This window comes from Balaenoptera physalus (genome assembly GCF_965194825.1).
Source record: "Balaenoptera physalus genome assembly, chromosome: 8".
NCBI classification, from domain to species: Eukaryota; Metazoa; Chordata; class Mammalia; order Artiodactyla; family Balaenopteridae; genus Balaenoptera; species Balaenoptera physalus.
The window spans coordinates 63,987,817-64,001,957 of NC_138887.1; the positions used below are offsets into that span (position 1 = coordinate 63,987,817).

The 14,141-nt window shown below is 39.2% G+C and overlaps 1 protein-coding gene and 1 long non-coding RNA gene across 3 annotated transcripts in view; one reads left to right on the plus strand and one right to left on the minus strand.

Annotated features, from left to right (window-relative positions):
- Positions 1-14,141, plus strand: part of SEM1 (SEM1 26S proteasome subunit) — a 294,022-nt gene that overhangs the window by 237,402 nt on the left and 42,479 nt on the right. The gene's annotated exons all lie outside the window — the stretch shown is intronic.
- LOC309665599 overlaps positions 6,755-14,141 on the minus strand; it is a 75,118-nt gene continuing 67,731 nt past the window's right edge. For both annotated transcript variants that reach the window (XR_014266560.1, XR_014266561.1), the window contains one exon: positions 6,755-13,534. This is a non-coding gene — a long non-coding RNA (uncharacterized lncRNA). The remainder of the gene's footprint in view (positions 13,535-14,141) is intronic.

The window sequence follows — 14,141 nt, forward strand, 5'->3', positions numbered from 1 at the left end:
TGTCTCCCATAGTACCTAGCATAGGACTTCGTACACAGCAAATGCTCATATATGTCTGTTGAAGGACCCACGTGTAACCTAGATTGTTTTGAAAGAATTTCATGACTACGTGGAAATAGATTGTACACGTAATCCTTTTTCCTCAAGTGAATGTAAATTTTACATTTCAAAATACTGGACTTCCTTCACTTCCAATGGGAGTTTTGCACACAGTCTATAAATCTTGCTGTTAAGACATTTTCCTTCATTATCCTAAATTTATCTTAATTTCAATCCAATTAAAAACTGTTTACTAGAGTTTTTCCCCCATATAATTGAGCACAGTGTAGTTGATTTTTTAACTGTAAACATACATCTGTGAATAATTCCTAAGTGCCACAGTATATAGGAGATCCTGCAGCATAATGGAAGTAATTTATTTCCAAATTGCTCCCATTTCTCTTACAGCTAGCTTGCAAAGCTTTATTAAAATCAAGACCAGCAGGTATGACAAGAGGCTGACCTTGTTTCCTAAGCATTATGCATGCTGCCCACACAAAAGACTCCTAAGGCTTTTGCACAGCCCATAAATTCATATATCCCCAAATCTATGTCCCTAGTTAGTTATCGAAGCAAAGAGTAGTGGCAATACAGCATGATATTTTAAAGCATGGAATCCAAAATAAGACTTCTGAGGTTCATATTCTGTCTCTACCACTCTCTAGCTGTGTGACTTTAAGAAAGTTATTGAACTTTTTTCAGCCTCAGTTATTTCATCTGTAAAGTAGAATAATAACAGTTTCTACTTTACAGAATTATTGTGAGGATTAATTGAGTTGATGCCTGTAAAGGACATGGTAAATGCCTATTAGTAGGTATTATAATCAGGATTACGGTCATTTTTAATTCCTACCAATCCCTATAGTGGCCAATTTCTAGGCAATAGATGGAGTTGCAAAACAGACAGTAAAAATCAAACACCAATATCTGCCAGATGATTTCAGCAACCATATCATGGTCTGCTTATTCTGGTCATCTTAGTGGTCAAATGTCATTGATCAGCAGAGTCCAATCCATTTTTCAGCAAATAACCTTTTAATAGTTCTTAAACCAGCTAATTGTGTTACTGTGTCTCAACAACCTGCATTTTCTATCAGATAATTTGAGCAATGTGTCAATTTGATCTGATTCATCAAATTGCTATTGAGCATCCATTATGTACAAGGCACCGAGTCAAATTGTGTGGAAGGATAAAGGTTAATATTTCATTGAATGGTTATTAAATGCCTTTCTGTGTGCCAGGCACTGAGCTAGGTGGTGAAGATATAAGAGCAAAGTACATATACTTTCTGTGCTTGGGGAGCTTCTAGTCTAGAGGGGAAAAAATAAATAAATATAAAAAGAATAATAAAGTCTAAGTGCTGTGCTAGGGGAAGACAAAATGCTGTGTTAGAAAAAAACAAGATGAAATAGAGGTCAAGGATGGTGTCCGGGTAGAAGTTGTATCTAACGTGAGAACACAAGCATGAGTAGGAATTAGCCAGGTGAAGTGATAGGGAGAGTACTGGGGAACAGCATAGGCAAAGGCTCAGAGGCAAGAAAGGGCCCAACAGGCTTCAAAGGAGGAACTAATAGGAGTTAAGTATCTCTGGAGTGTATAGTACAAGAGTTAGAAGGGATGGTAAGGAGTTTAGATCTCATCCCCAGGGCAATGGGATGATACTAAAATTTTAAGCAAGGGAATGAGATGATCAGATAAATAGGCATTTTAGAAAAACATCTCTCTGGCTACAGAGCAAGAAATAAATGGGCAAGAGGAGGCAGACTGGGGGTAAGACTTGAGTCAGGAAAACGTTTTAGAGTGTTATGATGATAAAACAAGACCTGGAGGTAGCTCAGACTCAGGTAGGACAGTGGGACTGTAAAGAAGTGAATGTTTTCAGGAGATACTGAGAAAAGAGAATCAGGAAGCGTTAATGATTGATGAGATGGAGTCAGTGTGGGAGAAGAAAGAATCAAAGGTGACTCTGAGATGAGACAGAGGATATAAAGTAGAGGGCAAAGCCTCCTGTTCCCTGTTGTGAGGAATAGGGGGTAGGACAGAATATGATCACTGACACAATAGAAATGCAAAGATGCAAGAGAGGCATGAGAGCATAGTTCCTTAGGGATAAGAGGCTTGGAAACATCTTCAAGGTTAGGTGGCATTGGAGTTGGATTAAGATTAGCAGGGACTGTTTGTTTGGAAAAACCAAAAGGGTATTTTTATTCTTCGGTGATGTCAGTTCCATAGCTTGGATCTTTTTCAGTGGCCAGAGGCCCTGGAGCAGGCAGTGCTTTCAGGAAGCGGCACTGACAGTTCAAAGTCCAGAGGTACCTGTTCATCAGGACCTGGAATTCCTGACTGAAGTCATCTGTGGCTCCGTGTAACATTTCTCAAGCTGCAGATATTTGAGGTCACGTCCAGGTCTTTGTCAGCTAGGGAATTGCTGCTCTGAAAGTGTGCTTAGCGAAAGCCTTGCCAAAGTTGTCAGAAACAAATCATTGTCCCTATCCCCTTAAAATTTCTTAAAAAAAAAAAAAAGATAAAAGACACACTTTCATATAATTTTCCAAAGCTTTGCATACCAGATTTTGTTCTGGGGTAGATATTGATGTAACATCAGACCTCAAAGAAATAAGCACTGCTTTTAGCCTGGAATCTGAACACTGACCCTTTCTGCTTCAGCCCTGCTCACCTGAGCTTTGTGATCAGAATTTTTAGCAGCACTGTGAAGGCTCAGAGAAGAGTTAACAGGCCTTTTAAATTGCCAGCCCAGCACATGTGGGATACATCTTTAACCACAAAATATGTTTTCTTTAAGGCTTTTCCTCAATTGTGAAAACTTAAATTTAATAAGGACTGAGGAAGCCTGTAAATCAAACACAATAAAATATTAAATTATGTACCTTACTCCAAGTGTGGTACATATATTTTATCATTGAAAAGTATGGGTCTGGGTATTCTGGAAATTCTGATTTCTTGAGCAGTTTGGGGGTGTGGAACAAAGCTGCATTAGTTTTCAATTTTCAGAACATGATGTTAGTGATTACATTAACTTAATCTAATATTATTTCCCATATTTAAAGACAGAATGAGAACCTTGTGTTTAGATTGTTGTTGGCTTTAAAAATATAAATGTGAATGTATGTGTGTGAGTGTGTGTATATGTGTGTACATACATAAAGAAATAAGGGCCTGGCTGGCTTTCCAAATAATAGGCCGAGTTATTAGTACAGCTGCACATTCTGTGTCTCAGGGGATTAGAAGCTCAGCCTGAAATCTCATTTAATTACAGAGCATTGACTACCATGGACCTTTTGCATCTGGACCCAGAAATAATAGAGAGAATTTTGTTTGAATGGTTTGTAGTGTTCAGGCTAGAAACACATGTAGTTCAATTTCTAACATTTGGTTAAGAACAAAAAGCAAAAGTTCACAGATGGTTAGCTTAGCCTATTAAATTATTTTACTAAGGTTCCTTGGCTTTCTTCTTCTTTGAGGACTTAAAAAAATGCAACCTATTCTCTTTTAGATGTGTAGGTAAAAGGGCACCAAATTACTCAGTTCATCTGTAAATGAATTTAACAAAAATACCTACCTCACATTTTATCCTGGGGATGATGCCAGGTAATGAATGTGAAAGGACTCCACAAAATACCAAATGCTGTTCAATGTTAGTTAAACGCTACTATTACTCATTCATTCCTTTATTCATTCAGTAAAAACTTTTGAGCACCTAGTAGGTACTGAGCACTATTCTAGGTGAGAGAAATAGAGTGGTGAATAAGAAAGATATGATTTCAGCTCTACAGCAATTTACACTGTAATGAGGGAGACAGATGACAAGATGATTTTAGAGCGTAATGAGTGCTGTGAAAAATATGAAGCAGGATAAAGTGATAGACAGTGACTATGGGGTTCCTTTGGAAAAGTCCCTTTGAAAAAGTAATCTTTGCGCTGGAGACTGAATGGATTAAATGACGAGAAGTCAGCTGTTGGAAGGACAATCCAGAAAGTGAGAAAAGCAAATGCAGTGGCCTAAGCTGGGCCCATTTGAGGACAAGAGAAGACCACAGTGGCTGGAGCGTGGTGAAGCGGGAGAGGGGTACGAGGTGAGTCGAGAGAAAGTCAGTGGCCCAGCCTTGTAGGCCTTGCTAGGGTTTGGAATTTTATCGCAAGAGCTACGGGGAAGCATTGGAGGATTTTAAGCAGGTAAGGGATATGTTCTGAATTGCATTTTTTTTTTTCATCATTCTGGCTGCTGGGTAGAAAATGGAGAGAGGTGGTGTAGGAAGTGGCCAGAGTTGTAGTGGAGGCACTAATTAAGAGGCTATTATGATAGCGGAGGTAAGATGAATGACGGCTGCACTAGGGTGGTTACATGAGAACAGAGAAAAATAGACATCCCAGTGGAGATGTCAAGCAGGAAGCTGCATATATGACCTGGAGTTCAGGGGCAAGATTTGGGTTAGAGGTGTGAATGTGAAGGTCATCAGCAAACCAATGGTAGATAAATCCTTGGGGGCTGAATTGTCACATAGGGAGATCAGAGAGGGAGGAAGAGAGGGCCAGGACTGAGCTTGGGAATATCCCCAAATTTAGAGGAAAATGGAGGAGGAAAAGCCAGCAAAGGTGCAATCAATGAACAAAGCAGGGGGAAATTCAAGAAAGGATGGTGTTCTGGTAGCCAAGAAAATAAAGTACTATGAAAAGGAAGGGTTAGTCAATTGAGTCAAGTGCAACTGAAATGAAGAGGAAGATGACTACCTAAAGAATTCAGTGGATTTGATGACCTTGATAGGGAGACTAAAACCTGATTATAATAGGCTGCAAATAGACTTGAACTTGAGGAAGTGAAGAACAATTTTAGGCAATACTTCTTCAAAGTTTTATAGGAAGGATCGAAGAAATGAGACTTGGGTCAAAAAACATTTCTTTAAGTAGCTAATACTAGCTACTAGCTACCATTTTTTGCCCATTCACTATGTGCCAGTCACTATGTAATTTTATCTCACTGACATTTTAATCCTTAAAATTCTATCAGATAGATATAGTATAATTTACTGTTTACATGTGAGTCACCTGAAGCAAAGAGATAGGCTACCGGCCCAAGACCTTACAACAAGTAAATAGAGGAGCCAACATTGGAACTCAGGTCTGTCCCCTTTCAAGGCCCATGGTTTTCCCATGAAACTCCAATAGCTACATGCCTACACTGTCAATCATATTCTCCAGCCAAATGTCTATAAAGCTGTGCCATGGATATTGAGTCAATGTGGTAGTTAATATAATCTGTGTATGAAACATATCTGATTCCCACTCACCCTGGCTAATGATTTCATATAACTGGAAATTCAAAAGTGGGGCAGGCCCCAGGACAACATGAACAGCAGCTCATCAAGGACCCGTCTTCCTTCCTTCTCTGTGTTCTGCAATCCTCAGCCCTGGTCTCATCTTAGGCTGGTTCCCCTCATTCACACTGGATACCTTCTGGTGTAACATGCCATATGCTCCATTGTTTAAATCAAGAACAGATAGAAAACCTCTCTCCAAGCACAGAACACAGCCACAGTCTGTTTGAGCGAAGTGAAGCCATGTACCCCTTCGTCGGTCATTAGGGAACTGTCAAATATTGATTGGCTGAGACAAAACAGAACCTTTCTCTGGAGCTGAGGGTCAAAGGATAAACTTTCAAAATCGAGTTCTATCAGGAAGGGATAGGAGATAGATGTTGGATAGAGAATGCTTAGGCGCTGCCTGCAGCTACAATCCTATTTAAGTCCTCTATGAAGGGCCAATTTACATGTGCCCTCTCCACAATAACTTAGGGAACACAGCAACAAAGCCTGGAGAGTTATTAGAAATTTTGTCATATTCCTTTATAGCATTTCTGAATAAGGAACTCTGTCACATGTTCCCATGATTCCTTCTATTTGCTATTTTAACTGGGGGCCACTTCCAGGACCACTAATATTACTTTGTACTCAAGAAAAACGAATTGATCTACTGTTTCGATGGGGGTTTTGTTTAGCCTAAGGTTTAAGATGGTGAAATACTGAAGGGAATAACTTTGTCTTCTAACACTTAACTTTCGTGTTCTTGACTTACACTGGGTGCTGAATAACAATGGTTGTCTGACTTTCCCTTGGAAAACATTGGAAGCTTTCAAATGCAACTACTGGTAAATGTTGGGTCATCTTTACACTTACATGTGTCACTAATGAGATACATATGGATATAGGCAAAATGAACAGAGTTTTTTTTTTAAACACCTTTACTGGAGTATAATTTCTTTACAATGTTGTATTAGTTGCTTGTGTATAACAAAGTGAATCAGCTATATGTATACATGTATCCCCACATCTCCTCTCTCTTGCGTCTCGCTCCCACCCTCCCTATCCCACCCCTCTAGGTGGACACAAAGCACCGAGCTGATCTCCCTGTGCTATGCTGCTGCTTCCCACTAGCTATCTATTTTACATTTGGTAGTGTATATATGTCCATGCCACTCTCTCACTTTGTCCCAGCTTACCCTTCCCCCTCCCCTTGTCCTCAAGTCCGTTCTCTACGTCTGCATCTTTATTCCTGTCCAGCCCCTAGGTTCTTCAGAACCTTTTTTTGTTTTTGATTCCATTTATATCTGTTAGCATACGGTATTTCTTTTTCTCTTTCTCACTTACTTCACTCTGTATGGCAGTCTCTAGGTCCATCCACCTCACTAAAATAACTCAGTTTCGTTTCTTTTTATGGCTGAGTAATATTCCATTGCATATATGTGCCACATCTTCTTTATCCATTCATCTGTCGATGGACACTTAGGTAGCTTCCATGTCCTGGCTATTGTACATAGAGCTGCAATGAACATTGTGGAACATGACTCTTTTTGAATTATGGTTTTCTCAGGGTATATGGCCAGTAGTGGAATTGCTGGGTCGTATGGTAGTTCTATTTTTAGTATTTTAAGGAACCTCCATACTGTTCTCCATAGTGGCTGCATCAATTTACATTCCCACCAACAGTGCAAGAGGGTTCCCTTTTCTTCACACCCTCTCCAGCATTTACTGTTTGTAGATTTTTTGATAATGGCCATTCTGACTGGTGTGAGGTGATACCTCATTGTAGTTTTGACTTGCATTTCTTTAATGATTAGTGATGTTGAGCATCCTTTCATGTGTTTGTTGGCAATCTGTATATCTTCTTTGGAGAAATGTCTATTTAGATCTTCTGCCATTTTTGGATTGGGTTGTTTGTTTGTTTGATTTTGAGCTGCATGAGCTGCTTGTATATTTTGGAGATTAATCCTGTGTCAGTTGTTTGTTTGCAAATATTTTCACCCATTCTGAGGGTTGTCTTTTCATCTTCTTTATGGTTTCCTTTGCTGTGCAAAAGGTTTTAGGTTTCATTAGGTCCTATTTGTTTACTTTTGTTTTTATTTCCATTTCTCTAGGAAGTGGGTCAAAAAGAATCTTGCTGTGATTTATGTCATAGAGTGTGCTGCCTATGTTTTCCTCTAAGAGTTTGGTAGTGTCTGGCCTTACATTTAGGTCTTTAATCCATATTGAGTTTATTTTTGTGTATGGTGTTATTAGAGAGTGTTCTAATTTCATTCTTTTACATGTAGCTGTCCAGTTTCCTCAGTGCCACTTATTGAAGAGGCTGTCTTTTCTCCATTGGATGTTCTTGCCTCCTTTATCAAAAATAAGGTGACCATATGTGCGTGGGTTTATCTCTGGGCTTTCTATCCTGTTCCATTGATCTATATTTCTGTTTTTGTGCCAGTACCATACTGTTTTGATTACTGTAGCTTTGTAGTATAATCTGAAGTCTGGGAGCCTGATTCCTCCTACTCCATTTTTCTTTCTCAAGATTGCTTTGGCTATTCAGGGTCTTTTATGTCTCCATACAAATTGTGCAATTTTTTGTTCTAGTTCTGTGAAAAATGCCATTGGTAGTTTGATAGGGATTGCATTGATTCTGTAGATTGCTTTTGGGTAGTATAGTCATTTTCACAATGTTGGTTCTTCCAATCCAAGAACATGGTATGTCGCTCCATCTGTTTGTATCATCTTTAATTTCTTTCATCAGTGTCTTATAGTTTTCTGCATACAGGTCTTTTGTCTCCCTAGGTAGGTTTATTCCTAGGTATTTTATGCATTTTGTTGTAGTGGTAAATGGGAGTGTTTCCATAATTTCTCTTTCAGATTTTTCATCATGAGTGTATAGGAATGCAAGATATTTCTGTGTGTTAATTTTGTATCCTGCTACTTTACCAAATTCATTGATTACCACTAGTAGTTTTCTGGTACCATCTTTAGGATTCTCTATGTATAGTATCATGTCATCTGCAAACAGTGACAGTTTTACTTCTTCTTTTCCAATTTGCATTCCTTTCAGTTCTTTTCATCACTGATTGCTGTGGCTAAAACTTCCAAAACTATGTTGAATAATAGTGGTGAGAGTGGGCAACCTTGTCTTATTCCTGATCTGAGTGGAAATGGTTTCAGTTTTTCACCATTGAGAATGATATTGGCTGTGGGTTTGTCATATATGGCCTTTATTATGTTGAGGTAAGTTCCCTTTATGCCTACTTTCTGGAGGATTTTTATCATAAATGGGTGTTGAATTTTGTTGAAAGCTTTTTCTGCATCTATTGAGATGATCATATTGTTTTTCTCCTTCAGTTTGTTACTATGGTTTATCACATTGATTGATTTGCATATAATGAAGAATCATTGCATTCCTGGGATAAACCCCTCTTGATCATGGTGTATGATCCTTTTCATGTGCTGTTGGATTCTATTTGCTAGTAGTTTTGTTGACGATTTTTGCATCTATGTCCATTAGTGATATTGGTCCCTATTTTTCTTTTTTTGTGACATTTTTGTCTGGTTTTGGTATCAGGGTGATAGTGGCCTCATAGAATGAGTTTGGGAGTGTTCCTCCCTCTGCTATATTTTGGAAGAGTTTGAGAAGGATAGGTGTTAGCTCTTCTCTAAATGTTTGATAGAATTCGGCTGTGAAGCCATCTGGTCCTGGGCTTTTGTTTGTTGGAAGATTTTTAATCACAGTCTGAATTTCAGTGCTTGTGATTGGTCTGTTTATATTTTCTATTTGTCCCTGGTTCAGTCTCAGGAGGTTGTGCTTTTCTAAGAATTTGTCCATTTCTTCCAGGTTGTCCATTTTATTGGCATATAGTTGCTTGTAGTAATCTCTCGTGATCCTTTGTATTTCTGCAGTGTCAGTTGTTACTTCTCCTTTTTCATTTCTAATTCTACTGAATTGAGTCTTCCCCCTTTTTTTCTTGATGAGTCTGGCTAATGGTTTATCAATTTTGTTTATCTCTCAAAGAACCAGCCTTTAGTTTTATTGATCTTAGCTATTGTTTCCTTCATTTCTTTTTCATTTATTTCTGATCTGATTTTTATGATTTCTTTCCTTCTGCTAACTTTGGGGATTTTTTGTTTTTCTTTCTCTAATTGCTTTAGATGTAAGGTTAGGTTGTTCATTTGAGAAGTTTCTTGTTTCTTGAGGTAGGATTGTATTGCTATAAACTTCCCTCTTAGAACTTCTTTTGCTGCATTCCATAGGTTTTTGGCTCTCGTGTTTTTATTGTCATTTGTTTCTAGGTATTTTTTAATTTCTTCAGTGATTCTTGGTTATTTAGTAGTGTATTGCTTAGCCTCCATGTGTTTGTATTTTTTACAGATTTTTTCTTGTAATTGATATCTAGTCTCAGCCTTGTGGTCAGAAAAGATCCTTGATATGATTTCAGTTTTCTTAAATTTACCAAGGCTTGATTTGTGACCCAAGATATGATCTATCCTGGAGATTATTCCATGAGCACTTGAGAAGAAATTGTATTCTGTTGTTTTTGGATGGAATGTCCTATAAATATCAGTTAAGCCCATCTTGTTTAATGTGTCATTTAAAGCTTGTGTTTCCTTATTTATTTTCATTTTGGATGCTCCGTCCATTGGTGAAAGTGGCGTGTTAAAGTTCCCTACTATGATTGTGTTACTGTCGATTTCCCCTTTTATGGCTGTTAGCATTTGCCTTATGTATTGAGGTGCTCCTATGTTGGGTGTGTAAATATTTACAATTGTTATATCTTCTTCCTGGATTGATCTCTTGATCATGATGTAGTGTCCTTCTTTGTCTCTTGTAAGAGTCTTTATTTTAAAGTCTATTTTGTCTGATATGAGAATTGCTACTCCAGCTTTCTTTTGATATCCCTTTGCATGGAATATCTTTTTCCATCCCCTGACTTTCAATCAGTACGTGTCCCTAGGTCTGAAGTGGGTCTCCTGTAGACAGCATATAGATGGGTCTTGTTTCTGTATCCATTCAGCCAGTCTATGTCTTTCGGTTGGAGCATTTAATCCACTTACATTTAAGGTACTTTTCGATATGAATATTCCTATTACCATTTTCTTAATTGTTTTGGGTTTGTTTTTGTAGGCCTTTTCCTTCTCTTGTGTTTCCTGCCTAGAGAAGTTCCTTTAGCATTTGTTGTAAAACTGGTTTGGTGGTGCTGAATTCTCTTAGCTTTGCTTGTCTGTAAACGTTTTAATTTCTCCATCGAATCTGAATGAGATCCTTGCTGGGTAGAGTAATCTTGGTTGTAGGTTTTTCCCTTTCTTCACTTTAAATATGTCCTGCCACTCCGTTCTGGCTTGCAGAGTTTCTGCTGAAAGATCAGCGGTTAACCTTATGGGGATTCCCTTGTATGTTAATAGTTGCTTTTCCCTTGCTGCTTTTAATATTTTTTCTTTGTATTTAATTTTTATAGTTTGGTTAATATGTGTCTTGGCGTGTTTCTCCTTGTATTTATCTTGTATTGGACTCTCTGCGCTTCCTGGACTTGATTGACTATTTCTTTTCCCATATTAGGGAAGTTTACAACTATAATCTCTTCAAATATTTTCTCAGTCCCTTTTTTTCCCCTCTTCTTCTTCTGGGACCCCTATAATTTGAATGTTGATGCGTTTAATATTGTCCCAGAGGTCTCTGAGACTGTCCTCAATTCTTTTCATTCTTTTTTCTTTATTCTGCTTTGCAGTAGTTATTTCCACTATTTTATCCTCTAGGTCACTTATCTGTTCTTCTACCTCAGTTATTCTGCTATTGATTCCTTCTAGAGAATGTTTAATTTCATTTATTGTGTTGTTCATCATTGTTTGTTTGCTCTTTAGTTCTTCTAGGTTGTTGTTAAATGTTTCTTTTATTTTCTCCATTCTATTTTGAAGATTTTGGATAATCTTTACTATCATTACTATGAATTCTTTTTCAGGTAGACTGCCTATTTCCTCTTTATTTGTTTGGTCTGGTGGGTTTTTACCTTGCTCCCTCATCTGCTGTGTATTTCTCTGTCTTCTCATTTTGCTTAACTTACTGTGTTTGGGGTCTTCTTTTCACAGGCTGTAGGTTCGTAGTTCCCATTGTTTTTGGTGTCTGCCCCTAGTCAGTAAGGTTGGTTTAGTGGGTTGTGTAGACTTCCTGGTGGAGGGGACTGGTGTCTGTGTTCTGGTGGATGAGGCTGGGTCTTGTCTTTCTGGTGGGCAGGACCACATCCGGTGGTGTGTTTTGGGGTGTTTGTGACCTTATTATGATTTTAGGCAGCCTCTCTGCTAATGGGTGGGGTTGTGTTCCTGTCTTGCTAGTTGTTTGGCATAGGGTGTCCAGCACCATAGCTTGCTGGTTGTTGAGTGGAACTGGGTCTTAGCATTGAGATGGTGATCTCTGGGAGAGCTTTTGCTGTTTGATATTACATGGGGCCAGGAGGTCTCTGGTGGACCAATGTCCTGATCTCGGCTCTCCCACCGCAGAGGCTCAGGCCTAACACCTGGCTGGAGCACCAAGACCCTGTCAGCCACACGGCTCAGAAGAAAAGGGAGAAAAACAAAATAAATAAATGAAGTTTTTAAAATAAAAAATAAATTATTAAAATTTAAAAAATGATTAAAAAAAGAAAGAAAGAAGAGAGCAACCAAACCAAAAAACAAATCCACCAATGATACAAGCGCTAAAAACTATACTAAAAAAACCCCCAAAAAACAGACATACAGATCCCTGGGACAAATGGTAAAAGTAAAGATATACAGACAAAATCACACTAAGAGGTATACACATACACACTCACAAAAAGAGAAAAAGGAAAAAAATAAATATATATATATATAGAAAAAAAAGGAAGAGAGCAACCAAATCAATAAACAAATCTACCAATGATAATAAACTGTAAATGCTAAACTAAGATAAACATAAAACCAGAAACAAGTTAGATGCAGAAAGCAAACCCCAAGTGTACAGTTGCTCCCAAAGTCCACCACCTCAGTTTTGGGATGATTCATTGTCTATTCAGGTATTCCACAGATGCAGGGTATACCAAGTTGATTGTGGAGATTTAATCTGCTGCTCCTGAGGCTGCTGGGAGAAATTTCCCTTTCTCTTCTTTATTCGCACAGCTCCTGGTGTTCAGCCTTGGATTTGGCCCCATCTCTGCGTGTAGGTCGCCTGAGGGCATCTGTTCCCTGCCCAGACAGGATGGGGTTAAAGTAGCAGCTGATTAAGGGGCTCTGGCTCACTCATGCCGGAGGTGAGGGAGGGGCACGGAATGTGGGGCGAGCCTTCGACGGCAGAGGCCGGCGTGACATTGCAACAGCCTGAGGTGCACCGTGTGTTCTCCCGTGGAATTTGTCCCTGGATCACGGGACCCTGGCAGTGGCGGGCTGCACGGGCTTTCAGGAGGGGAGGTGTGGATAGTGACCTGTACTTGAACACAGGTTTCTTGGTGGCTGCAGCAGCAGCGTTAGTGTTTCATGCCCGTCTCTGGTGTCCGTGCTGATATCCGTGGCTTGTGCCCATCTCTGGAGCTTGTTTAGGTGGTGCTCTGAATCCCCTCTCCTCGAGCGCCCACAAGCAATGGTCTCTTGCCTCTCAGGCAGTTCCAGACTTTTTCCTAGACTCCCTCTGGCTAGCTGTGGCGCACTAACCCCCTTCAGGCTGTGTTCACACAGCCAACCCCAGTCCTCTCCCTGGGATCCGACCTCTGAAACCCAAGCCTCAGCTCCCAGCCCCCACCCATCCCAGCGGGTGAGCAGACAAGCCTCTCAGGCTGGTGAGTGCTGGTCGGCTCCAATCCTCTGTGTGGGATTCTCTACTTTGCCCTCTGCACCCCTGTTGCTGCGCTCTTCTCCGTGGCTCTGAATCTTCCCCCCGCCACTCCCCGTCTCCACCAGTGAAGGGGCTTCCTAGCATGTGGAAATGTTTCCTCCTTCACAACTCCCTCTCAGAGGGGCAAGTCCTGTCCCTATTCTTTTGTCTGTGATTTTTCTTTTTTCTTTTGCCCTACCCAGGTATGTGGGGAGTTTCTTGCCTTTTGGGATCTGAGGTCTTCTGCCAGCATTCAGTAGGTGTTCTGTAGGAGTTGTTCCACATGTAGGTGTATTTTTGATGTATTTGTGGGGAAGAAGGTGATCTCCAAGTCTTACTCCTCCGCCATCTTAAAGGTCCCTCAAATCAACAGAGTTTAAGTGAAAAATAGAAACAAATCCCATGGCAATCCTAAACAAAGATTTTTTTTTACTAAGATTTTCATATTATAAAGGAAAAACAGAGTAGCAGTCATACAAATTTTTTTTTAATTTCCCAGTCCAACTTCATCAGATAATGTTCCACCATATGCTTAATTTAGTTTAAAAATTCAGTCAATTAAATGGGTAAGATTATTTCCTAAGCTAAATATAATAATATCAAAGAGATAGTTTGAATAATAATAGGATACATTTCTTTATTTATAACTTTAGTAGTATTTGATGAAGTACCTATCGGAAGTTCTCTAGGAAAAGAGAGAACTAACCTTTAGATTATTTACCATGTGCTAACTACTATACCTATTGCTATATTTACATTAACTTGCTTAGCACTCACTGCTATGCTGCAAGATATAACCTATCTTCAATATAGAAATGAAAAGACTTTCCTCAGAGTTTAATAAAACCTATTCAGGTTTACATAGAAATAATGATGGAGTAATAAATTGGGCCTCAGGTCAGTCTGTCTAAAGAACAAATATTCTTCTTGCTTCTTTATACCACCTGTTTTACATAAGCTAGAGGAG